The sequence below is a fragment of the Mus musculus genome, chromosome 9, assembly GCF_000001635.26.
Source record: "Mus musculus strain C57BL/6J chromosome 9, GRCm38.p6 C57BL/6J".
NCBI lineage: Eukaryota > Metazoa > Chordata > Mammalia > Rodentia > Muridae > Mus > Mus musculus.
This window is the reverse complement of record NC_000075.6, coordinates 100,661,239-100,688,972: the sequence shown is the minus strand read 5'-3', so window position 1 is coordinate 100,688,972 and position 27,734 is coordinate 100,661,239. Positions and strand designations below refer to the sequence as shown.

At 37.4% G+C, this 27,734-nt stretch overlaps 1 protein-coding gene across 8 annotated transcripts in view; it reads right to left on the bottom strand.

Annotated features, from left to right (window-relative positions):
* Stag1 (stromal antigen 1) overlaps window positions 1-27,734 on the bottom strand; it is a 360,836-nt gene that overhangs the window by 269,572 nt on the left and 63,530 nt on the right. The window contains exon 2 of one of the 8 annotated variants that reach the window (XM_006510923.3): window positions 25,675-25,723. The exons of the other annotated variants lie outside the window; for them this stretch is intronic. The gene's annotated coding sequence lies outside the window, so the exon portion shown is untranslated. The remainder of the gene's footprint in view (window positions 1-25,674; window positions 25,724-27,734) is intronic. 8 annotated transcript variants of the gene reach the window in all.

Below are 27,734 nucleotides of genomic sequence, written 5' to 3'. Positions count from 1 at the left end.
ACTAGGCTTTACAAGCTACTGGGAGCAAGTCAGTAAGTGGCGTGCCTCTTTGGCTTCGTTTGTTTGTTTGCTTGTTTGTTTGTTTGTTTTTCAGGACAGGGTTTCTCTGTGTAGCCCTGGCTGTCCTGGAACTCACTCTGTAGACCAGGCTGGCCTCGAACTCAGAAATCCACCTGCCTCTGCCTCCCAAGTGCTGAGATTAAAGGCGTGTGCCACCACTGCCCGGCACTGCCTCTTTGGCTTCTGTATCAATTTCCTATCTCCAGGTTCCTGCCCTGATTTCCCTCAGCAATGACCAAATTGTTTATTGTCATGGAGTTTTATCACAACAATAGAAGGCCTAAATAAAACATTCACCTATAGTGAACATTTTATATTAAGATAGTAGAGAAAATAACTTAATATCTAATAACTAAACAGAAATTACTCCTGAAAATAATTTTCTTTTTTTTTTTAAATGTATATGAGTGCTTTGCCTGCATAGATGTCTGTGGATCACTCATATGCTAGGTATCACAAAGGGCAGCAGAGCACTGGAGACCCTGGAACTGGGATTACAGTGTGAGCCACCAGGAATCAAATCCAGACTCTCTAGAAGAACATCCAGTACTCTTGACCACTGAGCCATCTGAAAATGCTGGGGTTGGACAGGTTTTTAAATTTTTATATGCCATTGGAAATTTCAGGAGAGAAGAATGAGTAGAGGATCAGAGGGTCAATGAAGGTCTAATACGTTTGAAAATATTGTTTAAAAAAATGTGACTAGAGACAGCTTAATAGTTAAGTATAATAATATTCTTACAGTGTACTACTCTTGAAGAAGACTGGAGTTCAGTTCCCAAAACCTACATCAGGCAGCTCACTACTTAAACTCCAGAGGATCAAGCGGCCGTTAATAGGCTCCTTTAGCACCTGTACTGCACTCATATGCACAGACACATACTTAAAAAGTAAAATCAAACTGAGCAGCTGTGGTGCATGCCTTTAATCCTAGAGAAAGGTAGATCTGAGTTCAAGGCCAACCTGGTCTACAGTGTGAGTTCCAGGACAGTCAAGATTGCACAAATAAACCCTGTCTTGGAAAACAAATTAATTACTTAATTATAAATAAATCTTTTTAAAAGACTGTTACTTTGTATACTAAAAAGAAACCTAAATTAAGTCAAAGAATGTTCATGAAAAATTAAAGTTGAAATGCCTATAGAGGGAAAATTGTAAGTGCACATATAAAGAATGATCTACTCTATGTATACTCCTATAGAGAGAGAATAAGCTTTTTTAAAATGTTACTAATAGTAGCACTCTAAGACTAATGTTAACTTCTTGAACTTTATTTTTCCTAATATCAAAGAGAACTGTTAATTTTACCAGGTAACAACATAATCTAGTACTTCTATTATTGTCTCAGTAGAACAGGATGTAGAATCACTTAATCACTTGAACAGTACCATTTAAAAACAAAATGATTAAAAATTTCTAAATATCTCTTTAATAAATCAAAGGTAATTATTGCTATTTCTGACAACAAAGTCAAAAATCAAATAACAAAATATACCAGCAGAGTAAAATCTGGTGCATCGGTTTAAGCACTACACCATAATCTTTTGTTTGTTTTTTATGCTGGGGAAGCCACAAGGTCTTGTTCATTTTAGACATATACTACCACTGAGCACATTACATTCCCAAGCCCAGGGTCTTGTTATGTAGCTCAGACTTGCCTCAAGCTCACAATCCTCCTGACTCTGTCTCTCAATGTCTTGGTCTATATGTATAATCAATTTTTTAAAGCTCTAGAGGTAGAAACAGATATAATAAGTCCCATATTTTAGTTCTATTTCCAATACCTTCTGCCCTAGACAACCAAGTCACTTTTACAAAATAAAATAATTTCTGAAGAGATGTTATTATTCTCCAAACATCACCTGAATAACAACCTAATTTTAATTACATATACTATTATCTAATAGCTAAAATGAAGACACCCTGGCTGTCCTGAAACTCACTTTGTTGACCAGGCTGGCCTTGAACTCAGAAATCCGCCTACCTCTGCCTCCCAAGTGCTTGGACTAAAGGTGTGCGCCGCCACCACCCCCCGGCAAGACACTCTATTATTAATACCGTAGTTATAGAAGTGATAGTAGGTGGACACAGATGAAAACTGTCATTTAACAAGGTTGACATTACTGGTGCCATTCTACATGATTCATTTTCATTATGCCAGTTCTTTTTAAACTGTTCACTACATCTGGGGGCGGGGGATACAAGTGCACACACTCCATGCCATGATGCACTTGGAGGGGGTTACAGAACAACTTGTAGGAATAAGGACTATTCCTCCACCATGGTGGTCTCAGAGGTTGAATTCAGGTTATCAGTTTTGGTGGCAAGAGCCTTTGCCCACTGAGCCAGCTTGACAGAATTTCTAGAAATTCTTATGCTTAATTGTGTTTACTGTATCAACCTCAAAATTCAAAGTACACTGCACCATCTCTTCCTATACCATTCAAACACTCCCATAAGAGAGGCAGGTATTCATGGAACTATCTTAAGAATCTGAATAAAAAGTGACTCTAACCTAATTCACATAACTACACTAAATGTAGACACTATTCCTGGTTTTACTACTTGTTCTGGCCCCATACAATTAACAACCTTCTCATGCCTCAATTCAATTAACTTCTCAGAGGTTTGAGTGTAGAGCGCAGAACATGACTGACAGCTGTGTTTCTTTAAACAACAGTATGTGAGGGAAAATAGTAACAAGATTCCAACATTCTTAAGAGTTTATAAAAATTATTTTTCAGAACTTGTCATTACTCATAAAATCACTCATATAAAACTGAGTAACAGTAATATAAGTGTTAAATTTTTGAGTGCTATTTTGTTAAACTTCAAGTGGTTTAAGAGGATTCCTTCAAACCCTCTTTCATTTGCTCAATTCTCTTCTCAAGCATATTAGGCTCCATTAACAGCCAATCATGTAAGCTGAGCTGCAAGTGACCCCGAGAGTTGCCATAGCAACAGCTGCTTTCTGAAATACGTGTTATGCATTTTAAAAGCTCTCACAGAGAGGATACCACATCTATCAATTAACAACCAAAGCTCAACACAGCACATTATCCAAATGAAAGAGAAACTACCTTAAAAAGGCAACAATCTCTTAACAAAAGGGACATTTGATACACTTGACCTAAAATTCTATTGTGATTTATTTTTCAAAATGAAGCCTATAATTAATAAGATGTGACAGTTGAACACTATGCTTTTTAAAGAACAAAACTGCTTTAAGGAATTTTTAGGACTATTTTTAGCAAATGAAACATCAAGGATAATGAATGAACATATGCCACAATATACTGTCAAACTGTCATGAAGCCATATTAATGAGAAAGTTGGCCTAAATGTGGTTTACCAAAATGTTTTTCAATATTTGGTCAATGTGAACACCACAAGACATTGGACTATTTAAAAGAAATATTTTTGTAATTCACTGATAATTGAGATCACTTCCCATAGATTCCTGATTTTTAAAAAAGACGTACAGCTAGCTAGGATTTATCAGCAGTCACTATTCAACTCTGTAACAAAAAACTTTATTCTTTGAATAATTTTTGCAATGCTGGGGATATGAAACATCCAAAACATAACCTGTTCTTTGCAAAACAGTGCCAACGAAATAGTTTGTGAATGTCCACAATTTAAAAACTTAGCCTCAGCCGGGCGTGGTAGCACACGCCTTTAATCCCAGCGCCTGGGAGGCAGAGGCAGTCAGATTTCTGAGTTCGAGGCCAGCCTGACCCTGTCTCGAAAAACCAAAACAAAACAAAACAAAAAACAGCCTCAAAAAGCAATTTTTCTATAGTTCAAGTAAACAGAATGCATAAATTCATGGTATTGCTCACCATGTTAGGGGAGGTACTCCCAACAGGATAATTTAGATAAAGAACTTTTTATTAACAAGCTCCAGAAACTTAAATGTGACAGAAGATTCTATTTACATATAATTACTATAACTTTAAATTTTCAAAAACTTCAAAGAATGGATTAACAGCTAGAGACTACTGTAGTTACTAAAACAGAAGTTTAGGAAGGGAATATAATGAAGATGACAAAGAGAAACTGTTGGAGTGACCTTCCTCAAATTGTTGTGTGTCTCTATTTTTAATTGTTCGTTCAGTATCATCAAAGAGCTCAGTGCTGGCAAGATTCTCATCACTGTCATTTCTATGGACAATAGCCAGTTCTCTATTTTGTTAACATTAGTCCATCCTCACATGCATACAGGCAATCTAGGAATGTATCGGAGGTTGTCTCACTACTGACTGGTTGTAATAAAGAATTAACAGCCAATAGCTGGGTCAAGAAGGAGAAGGGCAGAACTTCCAGTAAGAGGACAGAGAGATGGAATGCTAGGTTGTAATTGATACAACAGAAATTAGAGAATCGTTCAAGTCAGAATAAAGTAAACTGAAATTCAGAGGAGAACATGGAGGAGACAGACACAGACCACTCAGGAGCAGAGAGATACTACATGGTGGGTCATAGGCTAGAAGAGTTGGGCAAAGTTAAAATGGCATCTGGAAGACAGCCCCAACAAAAAGCCTAAGCTATGAACTATAACAGAAGTCTCATGTCATTATTTATACATCAGACAGATCCAGAAAGCACCCATAATAAGAAACTTTTATATAAGTAACTGTTAAAAAAGAAATCTAGCAATAAGCTACTATAGAAAAGCCTAGTTTGGTTCCTAGCATCTTATAACAACCTGAAAAGGCCCATTTACTGAAGTATATTAATGAACTGTGTATTAATGTCCTTGAAAATTCCTGTCTCAAAGGATATTATGACTCTAAATTGTGAAAAATAGTGGTGGGGAGAGGGGTCTCTCAGTATAAAAACTTCCCTTCTATTTCATCTTTCTATACCCTGAATTTACATAAATTTGGGATATGAGAAAACACTGAACTCAAAACCTAAAACAGTATTAATACTATTATCTTTTGATTCCTACCAAATTACACACATTAATTGGCATATCCCAATGGCGTAAGTATACACACTACCATCTCCATTCTATTGGTGGCAAAACTGGGGAACAGAAAAGAAACTTACCTAATATCTCACTTAGTTGTTCAAAGTCAGCCTGACTCTATATTCTTTATCCTTAGCTACTATCCATGAAGCTTCTGCGAATAAATAAGCATGGCTTCCAATCTATAACCTAACCCTAGCAAACTAACAACCACTGCTCTATATCATACTTTCCTTTCTTCCTTTGGCTGACTTGGTTAGTATGCCAATTTCCTAGCCTGGTTTTGAAAGAGCAAGATACTATTTAGTTTTACACAAAGGTAAAACAAACAAACAAACAAAACAAAAAACAAACACTAAACACAAATCCCCCAAAAAGGAGAAACTACTTTATCTATAAAGACTACATAAAAACTACGCAAGAGAATAAAATGGCTGATATTTCTCTTTTAAAAGTAGATACAGAGAAATGTACATATAGACGGACAGGCAGGCAGACAGGTGTTATGAATAATGATGCTAATAATAAAGCTATTTAATGCTTACTATCTGCCAAACATGGTCTTACTAATTTGCCTTATATACCCCAACAATCCTAAGAAGCAAATGCTATCGCCCATACTTTAGAACAAGCAAGTGGTTAAGAGAATTTAGAGGAAAGCTGCAAATCACAAAGGATTACTCCTAAGTCATGGAATTTGTGGAGTTTCTCCAGCTGGATTCCTAAACTACTTAGAACTAACAATTCCTTTTGCCCTTCCTTTTTGAACCATATCTGTATCTGTCCCTGTTCTGTATTTTGGGAAAAGTTAGCTTGTTTTCTTTGTTCCACAAGTTCATACTTACAAGAACATCACCCGTATTTCACTTAAATATTTAGATAAGATTTAAAACTTCTGACTTATGTAATTTAGATGAGACTTTGGGTTGTCATAAGAATGACAGGGACCGCTGGGCAGTGGTGGCGCACGCCTTTAGTCCCAGCACTCAGGAGGCAGAGGCAGGCGGATTTCTGAGTTCAAGGCCAGCCTGGTCTACAAAGTGAGTTCCAAGACACCCAGGGCTATACAGAGAAACCCTGTCTCAAAAAAAAAAAAACAAAAAACAAAAAACAAAAAAAAAAAAAAAAAAGCCTACAGGGACCTTGGGACAAGGTAGACTCGTGTTGTCTATGAAACACATAGATCTCAGAACCTCTCAGGATGCACTTGGCACTTTATCTTTTGCCCCCTGTGCTACTGTTATGTATTAAAGTACATGGCAAAAGATCAGGAGACATCAAAATAGGAAAATTATCTTTGTAACCAATATAATCAATCACACTGGCCCTGAAGAGAAGAGGAAATAAGCAAATAAATCAAAGAGATGCAGGAGGAAAAAGCACATGAAAAACTTGAAGCTTTAGAGGAACCTTACCCTTTATTGCTCTGAGATGAAAGGAGTCATAAATGAAAGCTGCAGGTACCCTTAGGAATTGAGCAATATCTCTTTTCCAGACCAACATCCAACACAGAAAGAGAACCTCAGGAATACTTAGGCACACAGAAATCATTTCTGCCAACAATCTGAGTGGTTAAGGAATCTGATACCTCTAGAGCCTCCAAAAGGAGCTAACTCCTTTAGACCTTCCTAGATGCTAAGAAAAGATCAATGGACAAGATGAGATATAAACTGACAGTTTTGTTCTGTACCAAACACACTCTTCAAGACAGGGTTTCTGTGTAGCCCTATCTGTCCTAGAACTCACTCTATAAACCAGGCTGACCTTGAACTCAAGATCTGCCTTTGCCTCCCAAGTGCTGGGATAAAAGTCCTGTGCCACCATTGCCTCGCATAAATGGACATTTTTAAATTACTCCATTTATGGTTCTTTGTAACAGTATTTATAAAACCTAGCATAAAAACAACTGAGTCACAAAAATTAAAGATTTTAATTTGCCTAAGATTGCATGACCAGTAACTGATTTTTGTCATTTACATTGGGAGTCTTTTCTTTTTCTTGTGTTTCCTTGCTTGTCTTAAAATTTTCTGCCAATGTGATTCAGTACATACAAAGTAGCAGCAGCGGGGACAAAAAATAAAGGTGCCAATGCTGCTTACCACAGGGCTAAGAAGTTCTGTGATCCATACACATTTCATATAAAATGGGTCCTGGAACTCACTATAGGGAAGAGTAGTCTTGAACTCCTAAACCTCCTCCCTCCACTATTCAAGTAATGGGATTACGAGCATTTAATACCATGCCCAGCTCACTGTCAGTAACTGTTGCTACTGGCATTCAAACCTAAATATAGCTTGTGCTCTTAAGCACTGATAGACAACAGGAGTAATAGCATAGGGTGCAGAAAGCTGAACACCTAGAAAAAGACAATTTCCCTGACAGACCTAAAACAGAAGGCACTACATTCCTTCTACAAAGTCTCAACAAATTACTTGGTTCTGGGCTTATTTATATTTATACAATTATAATAGCAATTACTGATTTTTCAAAGAATTATTCAAAGCATAGTATAAATTATAGATAATTATATAATATGTAACTATTTATAAACATAAGCCTTCACAGAGTCAAAAAGATAACTAATGTGAACAAGTGACAAGATGAGGGAACAGTTAAAGAATGTTAAATGTACTAATTCCCTATATTTCAGCACTTAAAGAATAATAGACACTACCTAAAGGTTCAAAAATTAGGACACAGGTGAAATAAGGACAAATGTTTACTAATAAGGATTTCTAAATAGCTTTTCTGTAGTCTTGGAAAAGAGTGATTACTGTCCTTGTTTTTTTACATTTCTATGTTATTTTTTTTAAAACGTTGACTATAGAACTTAAAATTTTAATTTAAAAAAAAAATGTGTGTTGATTCATGATTTCTGGGAAACAGAATCAAGACCGAAGCTATGTATGTAAAAGAAATATCATGAGAAGTGTTTATGGAAGAATGAGAAGAGAAACAACAAGAGAATAAACAAACAAAAAAACTTAAGGCTGTGACATAGGCCAGTCAGCTATAAAAAGTACAGCAATAAAAAGGGAGAATTAAGTAAAAACAGCCTCAAACTAGTACAGTCCTCAACTACCATTTTACAGGGAACTCATTCTGGACTGCCCAAAAAGAAGTCCCACATTAGGCAGAAATGGCTAATGCTATGCTCAGTAAGTGAAAAGAAGCTACCCAGGGAATACATGGCTTGGACTGAATGATGCAGCAAATCTGAAGCGAATCTCAGCTAAAGCTGTCTGTCCTTAAGGTACAGGTTTTTCAAGGGAGATCTAAACAGAACTCTTCCATGGCTGTCACAGATATAACATTCTGCAGTCATTAAAGAAATTTAATGAGGATAGGGAAGATTCTCAGCTGGTAAAGTGCCTTAGTTCAGCTCTCTATTGCCCATGTAAATAGCAAGGTAATGCATGCCTATAATCCCTACCTAGCACTACAGAGAAAGAACCCAAGTAGGTGAATTAGTTAACTCCAGCAAAATAATAATAATAATAATAATAATAATAATAATAATAATAATAATAATAATAATATAAGGTAGAGAGCAACTGAGGAATATATCCAATACCAACTTCTAGTCTCTACACACAGACAAATACACCAGCACTCAAATGTTCAGACATACATGAATACATTTATGACCAAAGGAGAGAAGAAAAAAATTAACAACTATCAGAGTTTGTCTGTTAGTTTAAAACTCAAATTTTCTGCGTTCCCAGGCTGGCCTCAAATTCAAACTCCTCCAAATGAGTATGTGAGACCTGAGATGACAAACCCATACAAAATGCTTCTAATAGAGAGTTCTAGAGCTCTGCATGGTTAGTTCCCAGGCAGACTGTTTAAGCTAGTAAAAAGTAATTAAAAAGTACTGCGGCTTTTATTAACTAGAGAAGCTCTATTATTTTTCTACAAAATCTGCTTGAACATAAGACATCAAGACTTAAAAAAAATTAAAGTTCAAAATTCATGAAATTTGCAGACAAATGGATTGATCTAGAAAATATCATCCTGAGTGAGGTAACTTAATCACAAAAGAACACACGAGGTATGCACTCACCGATAAGTGGGTATTAGGCAAAGAACATGCAATACCCAAGATACATCTCCCAGACCACATGAAGCTCGAGGAAGAAAGGCCAAAGAATGGATGCTTCAGTCCTACTTAGAAGGGGGAACAATATAATCAAATAGAGAGTGGGAGGGACTTGAGAGGAAGAGAGGAGGGGGAAGGGGAAAGGGGCAGAATCAGGTATGGGAAGAGATGGAGGAGATGTACAGAGGGTCAGGAAATTGAACAGAGGTGTGTAGCAATGGGGGATGAGGAACTGGGGGTAGCAACCAGAAAGTCCCAAATGCCAAAAAAGCAAGAGCCTCTCAGGACCCCATGGGGATGACACTTTCTGAAATACCCCAAAAAGGGGAGGGAGACCATATCCAAAGGTTAGGCATAGCCCCTCAGTTGAGGGATGGGGCCACCCACCCATCTCTAAAAGTTTAGCCCAGAATTGCTCCTGTCTAAAGGAAATACAGGAACATAGAGTGGAATAGAGACTGCCCCATCTGGAAATCCATCCCACATGCAGACACAAAACCTGTCTCCTGAGAGGCTATGCCAGATTCTGATCAATACAGATGCAGATGCTCACAGCCAACCATCTGACTGAGGATAGGAACCCCAATGGAGGAGATAGGAGAAGGACTGAAGGAGCTGAAGGGGCCTTATCTGGCATCAGTGGGAGGGGAGGCCCTTTGTTCCTGTGAAGGCTTGATACCCCAGTGTAGAGGAATGCTAGGGTAGTGATGCAGGAGTAGGTGGGTGGGTGGGGGAGCACCCTCATAGAAGCAGGGTAAGGGAGATGGGATAGGGAGTTTGCAGAGGGGAAACCAGGAAAGGGGATAACATTTGAAATGTAAACAAATAAAATATCCAATTTAAAAAAAAAAAATTGCTGGGCAGTGATGGCTCCAGCCTTTAACCCAAGCACTTGGGAGGCAGAGGCAGGCCAATTTCTGAGTTCTAGGCCAGTCTACAGAGTGAATTCCAGGACAGCCAAGGCTATACAGAGAAACCCTGTCTCAAAAAACCAAGTTAGTCAATAGTAATACAAATTATAAGAGTTTTGGATTAATTTTTTTTAATCTTAAGTCTCATGGGCAGTGATTTTACTCACAATGTGAGCTGCATTACAATACAAAAAAAAATATCTTAAAGCTACTGTGTGTAATTTAGTAGCAGAACACTTGCCAAGAACACATCAAGGCCTTGGTCTTGCTGCCTAACATGGCAAAAAGCAAAAAAGAAAATATCTTTTGAACTATTGGCAAAACTACACTTATAAATTTAGTCTCTAAAAAATTCTACCTGTTAAGGTATAATATCCTACTTAACATTTTTAAAACAGCTAAAATTATGGCTTTTTTTGGTAGCACAAAAATGACTGGAATACATCATATACTTTTCTAGAAATTTTAAATAACTTAATACCTGAAGATTTTAGCCAAATTATTTACCAATTATTTCTATTTTATAGAATCATATAATAGTAACTGTGATAAAAAGAATCATAAAATACAACTGTGATAAAAAGCAAATAATTACACAATTCTTAGTTTTCCCAAACCTATGAAAAGAAAACTTCTAGAATCGCCATTTAATTAATTAAAAATGTAATATATGAACCCAAGGTCACCAAATGAAAACATTTACGAATGCAAGGTTATGGTTTTATTGTAGAAAGGCAGGGGGAAGGAGAGAAGGTAGAAAGAGGGACTGACCATGGCCACATGGGGGGTTAGGGGGTAGAAAAGAGAGAAGGGGGGCTAAGGGGGGCTGGAGAGTAAGAAAGGTGAGAGCTTCAAGAGTTACGTGGGGATTTTTACTTGAGCCACTTCACTGAATTTGTTCATCAGCAATACATACTTTTGGTGGATTTGGTAGGAAAATCATTTGTTAGGAAACTGAGCAATGTGACTTATTTTGTTTCTTTTTATTTCTTTTACTTGATTTTGTTACCAGATCTAACAAAGACTTTCAGTACTGCCAGTACTGGAGATCAAGCACAAGGCATTCTTCCACTAAACTATACCTCCAGTGAGCATTAATAAAAAACGTTATGATAAACTATGGAAGAACAGCTCTGAAAAAACATGGTCTGTTAAGGTAGGAATTTAATTAAAAATAATGCATTGAAATGAAAAGACAATCACTCATTGATTCAAGCATAGAACAAAATCTAAAAGGAAAAAATCATGAATACATCTTCAGTGACTTCTGATATAGTTAAAAAATAAAGAGACATGAGATGATTTACATAACTCAACCACCACTAAAGTATACTTCTGCTGGAACTGGACTTACAGATAGTTTTGAGCTGTAATGTGGTGTGGGGAACTAAACCTAGGTCTTCTGAAAGAGCACCCCCTGCTCTTAAGCACTGAGCCATCTCTTTAACTCCCAGTTTATTTTCTTATACACCCAAAGACCTCTTCAGGAATGGTACCTGGGCTCTTATACAACAATCACTAACCAAGGGGAAAAAAGTCCCCACAGACTTACAGACCAAACTAATGGAGGCACTTTCCCAATTTAAGTTTCTTCTTAGATGACACTGGCTTGTGTCAAATTGACCAAAAACTGAATAAAGGCACACAGAAAACAAAATACTATACAGCAATTTCCCTAATGATCATAAGTACAAAAGTTAGTATTAGTTTTACTTATGATTGCTAAAACTTGCCAACAATCAAGATGTACTTGGCCGGGCAGTGGTGGCGCATGCCTTTAATCCCAGCACTTGGGAGACAGAGGCAGGCGGATTTATGAGTTCAAGGCCAGCCAAGGCTACAGAGAAAACCTGTCTTGAAAAATAAATAAATAAATAAATAAATAAATAAATAAATAAATAAAAAGATGTACTTCAGTAGCTACCTGGAAAGATATAATCAGACAATACAGAACATTACTCACTGCTAAAAAAGACAAACTATAAACCATAAAAGACATCAAGAAATCTTAAATACGAGCTGGAGAGATGGCTCAGCAGTTAAGAGCACTGACTGCTCTTCCAGAGGTCCTGGGTTCAATTCCCAGCAACCACAGGGTGGTTCTCTCTGTAATGAGATCCGATGCCCTCTTCTGGTTTATCTGAAGACAACAACAGCATACTCACATACATAAAAATAAGTAAATTCGAAAGAAAGAAAGAGAGAGAGGGAGGGAGGGAGGGAGGGAGGGAGGGGAGGGGAGGGGAGGGGAGAAAGAGGGAGGGAGAGGGAAAGAGAAAGAAAGAAAGAAAGAAAGAAAGAAAGAAAGAAAGAAAGAAAGAAAGAAAGAAGGGAGGGAGGGAGGGAGGGAGGGAGGGAGGGAGGGAGGGAAAGAAAGGAAGAGAGAAAGAAAGGAAGAGAGAAAGAAAGGAAGAAAGAAAGAAAGAAAGAAAGAAAGAAAGAAAGAAAGAAAGAAAGAAAGAAAGAAAGAAAGAAAGAGAAAGAAAGAAAGGAAAGAGAGAGAAAGGAAGGAAGGAAGGAAGGAAGGAAGGAAGGAAGGAAGGAAGGAAGGAAGGAAGGAAGGAAATCTTAAATACACATTGCTAAATTATCTTTAAAACTTTGTAAGTTAAAACTTACTTAAAATATGTATTCTCCAAATAAAGCAAGTGGGCCTCATCCCTAATCAGGACAAAATTCTCAAAGTGTGATCCCTGGATTAGAAACATCTGACTTATTTGAGAACTTGTTAGAAACACAAAAACAGAAGGCCACTTCTAACTACATAAATAGCAAACTCTCCAGTTTATGACTCTCCAGATGACTAACACAGTTTTAAAATTCTATACCAATGAAACATTAGCTGGGGGTAGGAGCCTGTCATCAATAGGTTTTTAAATCCTAAAGTGATTCTACTATGCAGCCAAGGTTAATTTTAATATACTAAGTCTCGGGTAGGGCATCAGATATCTTTTTTTTTCTTCTTTTTTTTTCAGGACAGGACTTGTGTGTAGCTCTGACTGTCCTGGAACTTCATCTATAAACCAGTCTGATCCTCCTGCTTCTGCCTCCTCTCCTAAGTGCTGGGATTAAAACCATGTGCTACCACTACCCAGGCCATGAATCAAATGCCATACTTGCACAAGATGATGCTGCTATCGCTCTCCATCTATTCCTGTGAGGCTGGGTCCCTCCACCTGCAGCTTTTATTTCCTTAGCTAGGCTGGAAACCAGAAAATACCAGCTATCTTCCTGTCTGGGCTCCCCCTTGGAGCCAGGCTGTGAGACCTGGGATGCTTAGATTTCTTAAGTGGGTATTGAGATCATAACTAAAAAGCAAGCTTGCTTTCCCACTGAGCCATTTCTCCAATCTGAGGCTCCAAAGTTTTAACACTCCAATTCTAATGTTAGTAGCCTAATGATATCCCATTTGCTTAAATAAATAGTCATTCTGTTACAAATATCAGTAACAAAAATGACTATTTCCATGATGTGGTATCTTATTTTTATTAATGGCAAACATCATCTACTTGAACTTCCTAGAATGATACACAAAAGCCAGATATTTTAAAATGTAGAACCATACAAAAAGAACATAGAATAAATACACCAAAAAGTCCTCATCAGATTGTAGTCCCTGAAAAGATACCCAGTCTTAAGAAATGTTAGAAGTATATATTCATTTATCACAAGTCGTATACCCATAGTTATATTTTTACTTTTTTCTCTTTCTAGGGAGAAGACAGGATCGCCTCTGAATTATATACCAGCCTCAGATTTACTATTCTTACTTAGCTCACCACATTCACCAACCACAAGATTACTTTTCTTTATAAAGAAATGCACATTATATAAAAACCTCATTATTAACAAATGTTTATGTACTAACAACACAGATCTTGTTCATTTTGTTTTTGTTGTAGTTCTTGCTTAAATCCTTTTGAAACAGTGAAATAGTTTGAACACATTGTCAACATCATCTATAATCAACCATTCTACCACAATACTCTTTCACAAAACCATAAAACATTATTTGAAATTACAAAATTTGGAATTATTAAGTATCTAATTTATAGTCATCTCTTTTCCTTTTTCCTCATTTCTCCTAACAAAAGGGAACCACTGATCTAGCTTGCTTTCAACTATGATAAACTCCATGATCAAAAGAAGAAAGGGTTTATTTGCCTTAGAGATTACTGTCTATCTCCATCTGGCCCAAGATGGCATGACCACAGTGGGCCAGGCCCTCCAACATTAATCAACAATCAAGAAAATGCATCATAGCTGGGCAGTGGTGGTGCACGCCATTAATCCCAGCACTTGGGAGGCAGAGGCAGGTGGATTTCTGAGTTTGAGACCAGCCTGGTCTACAGAGTGTGTTCCCGGACAGCCAGGGCTATACAGAGAAACCCTGTCTAGGGGAAGAAAAAAGAAGAGAACAAGGAGAGAAGGAGAGGACAGAACAAGGAGAGGAGAGGAGAGAACAAGGAGAGGAGAGGGGGAGGGGAGGAGGAGGAGAGGGGGAGGGGAGGGGAGGGGAGGGGAGGGGAGGGGAGGCATCATAAACATGTTCATAGGCCAATCTGAGAAAGGAAACTTCTCAATTAACATTTTCTCTGTTTTTAGAAACCTTTGTAAAGGTTTTCATTTTATCTTTTTTTTTAATGTATGTATGTATGTGGTTTGTGTGAGTTATGTGCACCATATGCACCATATGCATGCAGCATCCTGGGACGAGAGCATTGGAGTCCCTGGACCTAGAGTTACAGTGATGACAGTTATGAGTGGTCATGTGAGTGCTGGGAACTAAACTCAGGTCCTCTGAGAGAGTAGTGCTCTTTAATCCCTGAGCTATCTCACCAGTCCTGACATTTCTACACCCAGGTATTTCTACATTTGTTTGAAGTTGACATAAACTATATCACTTATAAAATACTTTCAGATATATTCTCCAATCACAGCTATCATTTATAATATACAGAAAATTTTAACTATATTTAACTTATAGAGGATATAAGAAGGTGATGGCCTGAAACTGAAAAGTAACAAAGCCAGTACTTAAACCTGTAACTCTCGCATCTTCTAATACTATTAGGTTTCAGTCAATTCCTAAGGACTATTGACTAACCCAGCCACACACGAGTATCTATTGATTCCTAAGATAACTGAAAATTAATTTTTCTTGATGACCTCTTATTCTCTCAAGGTACAACCCTTTCTTCTTAGAATTCTGTTTCATATCATCTAATACTAAATAAATATATAAAGAAACCATCTTTTTGAGTTGTTATTTTAAACCATATAAACAGCACAGAAAATTATTTGAATCTTGTAGTTTCCCATAAAAACCTGTACAGGGCTGAAAAGAACAAGTGTTGACAAAGATGATGTTCCCATGGAGACTCTAAGTAAGTATCTTTATTACCTAGCTTCTGTATCAACCCAACCACACCTGTCTTAGTGATAAATCAAGAAAACTGTTTCCTATTTGTATGCATCAGTGGGTCTCAACCTTCCTAATGCTGCAACCCTTTAATACAGTTCATGTTGTGGTGACCCCCAACCATAAAATTACTTTCACTGCTACTTCATAACTGTAATTTTCCTACCATTATGAATCATAATATATCTGTGTTCTCCATTGGTCTCAAGCTGCCCCTGTGAAAGTGTCAGTGGACACGGACACACACCCAAAGGGGTTGAGACCCCAGAGGCTGAGTATCACTGGCCTACACAAACATTCCAACAGAACTAAGCTTCCTGTTTTGCAAAACATGTTAATTATTGCCTATGTACTAGCTAGTTCAAGACTTCAATCTATTATTTGCTAATTCATCATTTTGTGGGTAATGTAAAAGAAAGAAAAGTTGGTTGGTTGTTTTTAATGACAGTGTCTCATACTGAAGGTCAGACTGACCTTGAACTCACTAGAAACTGTACATTGGCCTAGTCCTCTCTATATTCTCCTGTCTCAACTTATGTTCTAGGATTATAGGCATGAGCTACTACCATGCCTGGCTCTGATCATTTTCTGGTGTAATTAAGAATATTTTCCTTTCTACTGTCAGGAAAAAAGCAGGGAGCAGGAAAAATGGGGAAATCAACTCTTAAAAAACAGTCTCTTTATATTCCTAAGTAACTCACTTGGTTTTAGAAGGAGATAATGCCTGGCTGTGATTATTTCTACATTATCTTAAGTATTTTTAATGTTTACCCAGAAAATCAATTTTTTTCAATATAAAAACACTGGTCAGCCAGGTAGTCGTGGCATGTGCCATTAATCCCAGCACTCCAGAGGAAAATGTAGGTGGATCTCTGTTAATTAGAGGCCAGCCAAGTCTACACTGAGAAATTCTGTCTGAAAAACAAAAAACAAAAACAAAAGTCTAGTGCATTTCCTTATTATCCCATGACTATATATACAGTAGCCTAATATTAAGACAGAAACTTTAAAAAACTGACTCCTTTGCTTTCATCAGGTAACCTGTCATAGCATAGCCAATTCCAAAGTTTTTTAAATTTTCTTATTTAACTAAGGCAGTATCATTTTTCATTCCCTTTCTTCTGTATAGACTTTTTTTAAGTGAGAAAGACAATTTTTTTCCAGCTCACGTACACTGGAAGGAAGAGAAGGATCATGAGTTCAAGGACAAAATGAAATACACACTGAGTCTAAGCTGGCCCAAGCTATATAGCAAGACCCTGTTCTCAAAGTAAAACTGGCCAGGCAGTGGTAGCACATGAGTTTAATCTCAACACTCAGGATAGAGAGGCAGGTGGATCTATGTGAGTTTGAGGCCAGCCTGATTTACCAAATGAGTTCCAAGACAGCCAGGGCTATACAAAGAAACCCTGTCTTGAAACAAACAAACAAACCATAAGTAAGTAAGTAAATAAATAGATAAATAAATACAGAATAGGGGTAGGAATATGAATGTATAAATATATTACAGCTATATAAAAGTACAGAAAATGATCGCTTGAATCCTGTAGCATTCCACAACATTCATACACACACTCATACACATACACACACATAATATATTTAAAATTAAATGAAATTCACAAAACCCATAGAATACTCTAGAACAAGCAAACTATTTATTAGAATAACTATATGCAGAGGCTATTAAAAACCAGGCCCTTTCACAGACGTGAAGATCAGCAGACATTAGTCTAAGATATCAGAGGAAGAATTTTTTTTCTTTTATTGGATATTTTCTTTATTTACATTTCAAATGTTATCCTCTTTCCAGTTCTCCCTTCTGAAAACCCCCTACCCATCCTCCCTCCCCCTAACTCTATGAGGGCACTCCCTCACCTTGTTAGAGAAGTATGTCACTGTGAAGGCAAGGCAAGTGTGTCACACTGGGCAAGGCAAGCTCTGCCCAGTGTGATCCATAGTTGTCTCTCCTGGCTGCAGTCAGATCAAGATGCACAACTCTCAGCTCCTTCTTGAGCACCATGTCTGTCTGGACATTGCCATGTTTCCTGCCATGATGACAATGGACTGAACCTCAGAAACTATAAACCAGCCACAACTAAATTTTTCCTTTACAAGAGTTGCCTTGGACATGGTCTCTTATCACAGCAATGAAGTCCTAAGACAGCTATGCACATGTTCTACCACTGAGTTATATCCTTAGTAATGGTAGTCCATTATTATTATTATTATTATAAAAGGAAGTTCATTTGGGATCTTGGGAAGAGAGTAGGACAGAAAGAGAGAGGGCAAAGACAAAGAAGGGAACACATGAGGAGGGAAGGAGGGAGAGAGGGAGGGAAGGAAGGAAGAAATAATAGCATTTTTATATGTGGTTAAGCTAATAAAAATAACTGTCAATTGCTTACTTTTATACTTTAATTTTATAATAGTTTCATTTTCCAAAAGCTTTCTCTATGGTCAAGCATTGCACAGAATTTAATTCCTCTACTAACTGGAAAAAAGTAAAACCAACCAGGAATACACCGTTTCTCATCTATCTGATAGGATTAGGAATTAAAGATTCATAATATTGAGTGAGCAACACTCAACCTGAATGTAGGAATATAAAAAGGAGCTTTTTATGAAAGCAAACTAAGCAGAATATGTCAAGATTTTTTCTAAGAATTGAATAAGCAGAAATGCATTTACACAACAAAGATCTAAAAGTAAATGTGCTGCCAACCCTAGTATATTATATGTATAATCCCAGTAGAAGGATTGTTGGTTCAAGGACAATCTAAGCTACACAGAGTTGCAGGCTAGTCTGGGTTGTATATTAAGATTCTTCCTCAAGCAAATACAAATTAAAAAGATGCATCAACAAAAATATGGGTTTTTTTAAAAAGAATTAAAATTCTGTGATGAGCTAAATGTCTATGTTTATTATGATGTTAGTCCTAAATATCCCCCCAAAAAATCAAGAGCTGAAGGTTTAGTTCCTTCTACTGGTGATAACACTACAGTAGACTGTGAAAACTTCAACATATGGGGCCTGTAATAGGAAGTGAGGTTACTAGGACACCTTAAAAATGGAGAGAAGAACCATGTTTCTTCTTGGCTCGCTTCTCTTCTCAGATGTCATGAATTAAGTAACCACCTCCTCCTTCAATGCATCCACTATGACGTTTCTGCCTCGCCACAGCCCAAATGGAAATGAGCCAAAAGATCGTAGCCTACAACCATAAACCAAACACCCTTCTCCTCCTTTTAACTGCTTAACTCAGATTCTTTGTAACAGGACTACAAAGATTAACGTAAGACTTATCATACATGGATATCATATACATAAATAATCCTATGAAAATACTATGCAATTGTTTAAAAGAACAAAACTTGGGGCTGGAGAGATGGCTCAATGGTTAAGAGCACTTGCTGCTCTTGCAAAGGACCCAGGTTTAGTTCCAAACACCCACACAGTGACTCAAGACTGCCTATAATCCAGTTCCATAAACCAGCCTGACACCCTCCTCTCACTTCCTTGGACACTGCATGTGCATGGTGTACATACATACATACATGCATACATACATGTAGGCAAACACATACTTAAATAAATCTTTAAATAAAGAAAAAGTCTATCCATACCAGTAAAAAGATTCTCACAGTAAAAATCTGAAAGGTACAAAATAATATATATGATATGAGCCTGCATTCGTTTTCTTGTGCTGCTATAACCAACAGATACAAATCTGCTGAGTTAAAAGAATTTGGGTTGGGAATATCGTTCAAATGATAGTATGCCTAGCATGGAGGAAGTCCTGAGTTAATTCCCACAACATATAAGCCAGTGGTTGTACATGTTGAAATTCAAAATCATACTTGGCTATATAGCAAGCTCAAGGCCTTGTATGGGACTTTATGAAGTTAAAAAACAAAAACAAAGAAACACAACAAAACAAACAAACAAACAAAAACACCAAATTGGTCTCACAACTCTGGAGGTCAAAAGTCTAAAATCAAAGTGGGAGCATAGCCTTATTTTCCCAACAGCCTTAAAAAGAGAATCCTTACCTGTTCGAGGTCTGCTAACTGGCTTATGGCTTGGATAACTTTAATCACTGCTTGTCAAAAATGCTCTGCATGTCCTATAGTCTCTTCTAAAGTGACTTATCATTCATTGTATTGAGACTTCATCCTGATCCAAACTGACCTCACCTGAAATCCTTAATTAAAATATGCAGAAATTATCCGAAGTCCCATTCACAACTTCCAGGAATAAAGACTTATGCATATCCTTTGGGGAGGCAGGGTCGGGGAAAATTACTTAACAAAAAATACTTTTGTTTTAAATCATGTGTACATATAAGAAATCATTAACAACAACTATAGCTTTAAGAAAGGGAATTCTCATTCTCAATCTCTATTTAAAATTGCCATCAGGTACTCAATGATTTTATCTTGCTCTGCTTTATTTTACAAGAGTACTTTACACCTATCATTTAATTTGCTTACTTATATTAAAATTATTTTTAAGTTGTATCCTCCTCTCCAAGTCAAAATGAAATTTCTAAGGTAGATTTTTTTTTTGCCTCATTTGTTCACAGATTAACTAGGATATCGTCTCTTAAGCACTTACGTTTGAATACTTTTTTCTTTATAACATTTACATAAGGCCACCATTTTAGTATTATAATTCACTCACTACACAAAATTTACGTTATAAATTTCACCTATTTATAAACATAACCTACTTCCATTTTTACCACCTCCATTCTCCCCTGAGAAAAATTATTTTGTATCTTTTCTCCTACCAAATGCATCAATTTATTTGAAGGTGATTAGAGTGGGGAATGTTTAGAGCCAAATCCAGTGCCTTGATCATGCCAAGCACTTGCTCCATGACTAGAGCTATCTATGCCCGGCCTCCCTTAACTTCAGTTGTTAAAGTCACTTTAAATTCATTACTTTAAAGCTTTCTTGATTACCTAACTCTTGACAAATAACTTTCCCTTGGTAGAGTATTTTAGTTTGATTTTTTTTTTCTTTTTTCTTTTGAGGCCTCTTTTGGGAAATGGGAAAAGGGTACAAAGTAAAAAAGAATTACCTGAGAAATTTTCCTGAAATTATCTTCCTTTGTGTCCTAGGTCCACAAACGTACAGTTAGCTAGAGGGAGTCATAAATGGATACCTAGGATCTGAAAACCCTTAGCTGGATACTGATATAATACAATCTTAATCATTACGTTGAAAAATCACTAAAATAAAAGACAAATTGATCACTACAACCTGTAATTAATAATCCTTAAGTCTCCTACAAAATTTTCAGAGGAACCATTAAGAAAGTAATTGCAAACAGGCTTGATGCATTCTAAAATACAAAAATAAACCTGCCTAAAAAAGCCTATCAAAGCCAGGCGGTGGTGGCACACACCATTAATCCCAGCACTTGGGAGGCAGAGGCAGGCGGATTTCTGAGTTCGAGGCCAGCCTGGTCTACAAAGTGAGCTCCAGGACAGCCAAGGCTACACAGAGAAACCCTGTCTCGAAAAACAAAAAAAACAACAAAACAAAAAAAACAAACAAACAAACAAACAAAAAATCCTGTTTATTGCCATATTACATCCTTCATTCTTTGTCTTGCCTTTAAACGCTTAAAAATTCACTTTAGATATTCAAAGTTACCCTACTATAGAAAAGAAGCCATCTTTTCCCTGTTGTGCTGTGTGTTCTTCTAGACTCCTATTATATGACAGTCCTTCTAGTTCCTCACTTTGGTATACTCAAGTAACTTCTTCTCTGTCCAGAAAGCTTTGCAGAGAGCAGGTTCTGCAAAAACTGACTTCAGAATACTTATGCTATCCTCTAGTCCTGTTGTTGAGCCAGAAAGCACTGAAGAAAAAGGATAACTAGCTGGTTTCTAACCTTAGTCTATGAATAATTAGAAGCACTTAACCTTTCAGGCTCACTCAAGTTTTCTTAGCCATAATAAATGAGTATACAGAATTAACATATCAGAAACCCATTCTGGCTACACAAGTTAGAAGGATATAAGTATTATCACAAATAGTTTTGGCGCACATAACATTCCCAAACTTATGTTAGTGAATCTTTAGAAATTTTAAAATATTCTCTTCAATTTAGGAATGAGTAATTTATCCAGATAATATTACAATTATGTTCTCTTTGTGTAAAACGGATTTTTTTACATGCTTTGCTTTCTGTTGCTGTGATAGAACACTGATCAAAAAGCACCTTGGAGAGGCTTACGTCATCCAGGGTAGTAAAGGCAGGAATTCAAGAGAGGGACCTGGAGTCAAGAGCTGAAGCAGAGACCATGAAAGGGGGACTCTGCTTACTGGCTTGTTCAGCTACTTTTTTTTTAACAGCCCAAGCCCACCTGCCTAAGGATAGCACCACCCACAGTGGGGCCTCCTACGTCAATGAACAATTTAAAAAATGTTACCAGGGAACTAATATCCAATATATACAAAGAACTCAGGAAGCTGGACTCCAGAAATTCAAATAACCCCATTAAAAAATGGGTTACAGAGCTAAACAAAGAATTCTCAACTGAGGAATACAGAATGGCTGAGAAGCACCTGAAAAAATGTTCAACATCCTTAATCATCAGGGAAATGCAAATCAAAACAACCTTGAGATTCCAGCTCACACCAGTCAGAATGGCTAAGACCAAAAATTCAGGTGACAGCAGATGCTGGCAAAGATGTGGAGAAAGAGGAACACTCCTCCATTGCTGGTGGAATTGCAAGCTTGTACAACCACTCTGGAAATCAGTCTGGTGGTGCCTCAGAAAATTGGACATAGTGCTACGGGTAGATCCAGCAATACCTCTCCTGGGCATATACCCAGATGTTCCAACTTGTAATAAGGATACATGCTCCACTATGTTCATAGCAGCCTTATTTATAATGGCCAGAAGCTGGAAAGAACCCAGATGTCCCTCAACAGAGGAATGGATACAGAAAATGTGGTACATTTACACAATGGAGTACTACTCAGCTATTAAAAACAATGAATTTATTAAATTCTTGGACAAATGGATGTATCTGGAGGATATCATTCTTAGTGAGTTAACCCAATCACAAAAGAAGTCATTAGATGTGCACTCACTGTTAAGTGGATATTAGCCCAGAAACTTAGAATACCCAAGATACAATTTGCAAAACACAAGAAAATCAAGAAGAGGGATGACCAACGTGTGGATACTTCATTCCTCCTTAGAATAGGGAACAAAATAACCATGAAAGGAATTACAGAGACAAAGTTTGGAGCTAACACAAAAGGATGGACTATCCAGAGACTACCCCACCCAGGGATCCATCCCATAATCAACCACCAAACCCAGACACTATTGCATATGCCAGCAAGATTTTGCTGAAGGGACCCTGGTATAGCTGTTTCATATGAGACTATGACAGTGCCTGTCAAATACAGAAGTGGATGCTTACAGTCATCTATAAGATGCAACACAGGGCCCCCAATGGAGAAGCTAGAGAAAGCACCCAAGAAGCTGATGAGGTCTGCAACCCTATAGGTAGAACAACAATATGAACCAGTACCCCCAGAGTTCATATCTCTAACTGCATATGTAGCAGAAGATGGCCTAGTTGGCCATCACTGGGAAGAGAGGCCCCTTGGTATTACAAACTTTATATGCCCCAGTACAGGGGAATGCCAGGGCCAAGAAGTGGGAGTGGGTGGATAGTGGAGCAGGGCGGGGGGGGGGGGGGGCGGAGGATGATAGGGAACTTTCGGGATAGCATTTGAAATGTAAATAAAGAAAATATCTAATAAAAAAAAAATCACCAAAGACATACCCACAAGCCACTCTAATGAAGGCAATTCCTCAATTGAGGTTCTCTCTTCCCAAGTCACTCCAACAACAGTGATTCTTAACTAAAATTTAACCCTAATACCAGAGCTCAGAAGGCTAAGGCAAAGGATTCCAAGTTCAAAGCCAGCTTCAACTATACTGCCAAGACACAATTGAGAGAGAGACAAGACACAATAGAGAGAGAGAGAGAGAGAGAGAGAGAGAGAGAGAGAGAGAGAGAGAGAGAAAGACCAAACAAATAAATACCAGCTGACACACTACACATTCTATCCTCTTGGTTGGTTGGTTGGTTTTCGTTTTGAGACAAAGTGTGGATTATGTAGCTCTGGTTGTTCTGGAACTCACAGAAATCCACTTGCCTCTGCCTACTGAGTACGGAGGTTAAAGAAATATATCAACACACCTGGCTCTATATTTTATTTTTGAAAAAGAACCTCATGTTTGCTTAGGATGCTCAAGGACCTAAGTTCAATTCTGAGCATAGGAAGGAAGGAGAGAGAATAGGAGAGAGGCTTTACTTCATCAAATGAAAATCATTACACACTAACTTATCATAGGAAAATATTGTCTAAAGAATAAGAAAAGCTTATTCTGCCTTTTCAGAAAGATCCTAAATGTCTGTATCCTGTAACTAAAAGTACTAACATATAAAGAACCAGAAAGAACTGGTTTTGTTTCTTAGCTTTGCTACTTAAATAGTATATTCACTAGGTATAAGTATATCTCTGAACATCAACTTGCTCAACTAAAAACATAAAAATAATGTCAATTTTACCAAGTCTTCAGATAATGTATCTGCAGTGTTTTTGTAATTTAACAGTCACTGGACAAAAGGCAGTAGCTATTATGACTTTGGGAAAACCACATTACAAATCCCTTCTTTGTATCACTGAAATTTCAAATGAAGTCTGTTAGATTATAAAATCATAAAGAGTTATAATGTGAAGGTTAAGTTTGGTTTGTAGATCTTAGGGGAAGAAATTGTTCAGAGATGTTATAGAACAGAACAGTGACAAGCTCCAAGAAAAATTCCTTTACTGAACAATCATAGAGCAACAAAGTCACTGGTACCAACTCCGTGGTCCCCTTTTATTGAGGTTCTACTATTTTCAACTTCAGTCAACTATGGTGCAAAAACATTAAATAGGAAATTCCAAAAATAAAAGTTTTCTAAGTTTTATACCACTCTGAATTGTATGTTGCAATCTGATACTATCCCAGTCCATTTCACCTAAGATGTGAATGATTCCTTTGTCCAGCAAATTCACTGTAAAATAGTCACTTAGCAGCATCCTGGGTTATCAAAAATAACTGCAGTGCTTTTGTTCAAGTAGTACCTTTTATTTAGTAATAGCCCTATAAGTACAAGGTCATGGCAATTCAAATTTACTAAAGAACAGGCATGGTGACACACACCTGTAATTTAGCACCTGGAAATGAGACATGGTAGAATTACCAGGTCAAGGGCTACCTGAGATACAGAGTAAAAACTCTGTCTCAAAAGAATCACACACTAAAACTAGATATGCTAAAGAAAAGCTAGCCACATTTATGTGTTTCACTTTAAAAAAAAAAAAGAAAATAATAGAGTGTGCTAAGATACTTTGAAAGAGAACAGACAAGCAGTCGTATTTTATTCAGTAATGGTTGACATTAGTAGTAGTCTGAGTGAGACTGGCCCATGAGCCATCATATATTTGCATGCTTATCCCTAGTAGCTGAGCTGTCAGAGAAAGATTAGAAGGTGTGGCTTTGTTAGAGGAGGTGCATCTATAGAGATGGGCTTTGAGGCTTTAAAAGAAACAACAGGCCCAATGTCTCTCTGTGTCTCTGTGAGCCTGTGTCTCCCCTAACCACAACCACCACCACCCCTCTGCTTGCGTGGCTGCCTGTCTCTGTGCCTACTGCCCAAGATCACGGTGTAAAACTTTCAACTACTTCAACAGATGCCTGCCTGTGACCCACAGTGTTCTCTTCCATAATAGACTAAGCCTCAAACCGTAAACAAGCACCCAATTAAGAGTTGCCATGGTCATGGTGTCTCTTCACAGCAATACAACACTGAAACAGTGATTAAACCAGTGCCTACACATGCTAAGTACCTATCACTAATCTATACTCAGTTCAAATTAACCAATTTGATATTAATTATTATGGTTAATCTCTTATTACACCTAATTTTAAAAATAAACTTTTATTACAAGAATATGTATCACTACTATTCCTGGGTTTCAAGCATCTACTTAAGGATATAAGAATATATCCTCCATGTATAAGGGAGAAATTTACCACTATATTCCAGAACTCTAATGTCCAGCCAGACACATGCAATGTCCATAAAAGGCCTTAATGAAGAAAACTATTGCTTACCTTTGGTGCGTAGCTGTCATCCTTCATTCACCAGCTAAGCAGCAGGAATCTAAGGGAACAGATCATATCCCTGGTATGGCTAGTTTACAATTGTGTACGGTAAGAACGTTACCCAAAAATCTGCACCATGTGTTTTGGTATGTCCAATGAATCACTCTGTGTACATCCTCACACACACTGACTGCTCTTTCCACCCTACTGTGCTAAGGTTAAATGGCATCCTCAGCAGCTTCTAAACACATGTGAGACACAAAATACATTTTTCATTGTAGGACTCAAACACTCAAAGAATGGACAGGCCAATGGCTGACTACAGAAACAACAGAACTCAGTAACTGCACACAAAGTAAAGTGACTGGCATGCTTCCTTATTACTAATCACTTTAAATGTAAATAGCTAAATTCATAAAAGACAGATCAGTAGAACTGATTTCTTTTAAAACAATAAGCACAAATAGTTTCAAAATGAAAGGATGGGAAAGATCAGTGCAAACTAATAAAAAAAGCTAAAGCCCTCATATTAATAGCAGACAAAATATACTTTTAACCAAAAATCATTGCAAAGGCCAAAGTACAATGCATGTGGGTCAGAGTTAATTCATCAATATTTAACAATTATAAAATTATATACCAAGTAACTAGAGAACTGAAAAGAAAAATACCGAGTTCCATATTTGGACACTTCACAACCTCTTTCAATAAGGGAAAAAAATTCTGAACTACATATAAACAAAGAAACAGAAGTTCTGGAACAACACTATACATAAATTAGACTTGGCACACACATCCAGAATATATTACTCAATATCAATAAACATGCATTCTTCTCCAATAAAATTAAAATTCATCAGGATACACCATACTTGGGGAACAATTCTCAATAAACTTAACCAGGTTAGAATTTAAGAATTTATAATGAATTCTCTTCAACCACAACATAATCAAATTAGGTCAACAACAAAAGAAAAAGTGAAAATTTCACATTATAAACCTAACCCTAAATAAGCAATTGGTCAAAGAATAAATGATATGGACAACCTTACATTCAAAAAATTGGAACATCTAGGCCGGGCGTGGTGGTGCACGCCTTTAATCCCAGCACTTGGGAGGCAGAGGCAGGCAGATTTCTGAGTTTGAGGCCAGCCTGGTCCACAAAGTGAGTTCCAGGACAGCCAGGGATATACAGAGAAACCCTGTCTCAAAAAACAAAAACAAAAAACAAACAAAAAACAAACAAACAAACAAATTGGAACATCTAAATGAAAATAAAAAATAAATAAATAAATAAATAAATAAATAAAAGAAACTGCCATAGTTAACTTTTTTGGTTGGTTGGTTGGTTGGTTTGGTGTTTTGAGACAGGGTTTCTCTGTATAGTCATCGCTGTCCTGGAACTCACTCTGTAGACCAGGCTGGCCTCAAACTCAGTAATCTGCCTGCCTCTGCCTCCCAAGTGCTGGGATTAAGGGCGTGCGGCACCACTGCCCAGCTCTGCCATAGCTACCTTAAGATTAAAAACTCTACAGACCTATGGCAAGATAATAAATTAGTAATAAAAAACTTCCTCCCCACTCCCCCAAAAAAGTTAAAGACCAAAGAACTTTCCTAGTAAATTTCATCAAACATCTAACACACATCCCACTCAATACTACTCAAACTCTTTGAGAAATTAGAGAATTCAACCAGGCATGGTGGCTGAACTCATAATCCCAACTTAGGAAGGAGTAGTAGAAGGATCATTCTAAGACCAAGGCTAGTCTTGTCTATACAATAAGTATGGTGGTTTGAATGAGAATGGCCCCATAGGGACATATATTTTAATGCTGTGCTGCAGGTGGTAGAACTGTTTGGGAAGGATGGGGAGGGGACAATGTGTGTCACTGAGGTTTGGGATTCATAAGCCCTCACTGTTCCCTGTTACCTTTCTCTTTCTTTACCTCATGATTATGTCTTTGGATTTCAACTCTCAGGAACTGTTCTAGTGCCATACTTGCCTGCCTACTGCCATACTCCCTGTCATAATAGTCACAGACTCATGCTCTGAAACCGTAAGCAAGCCG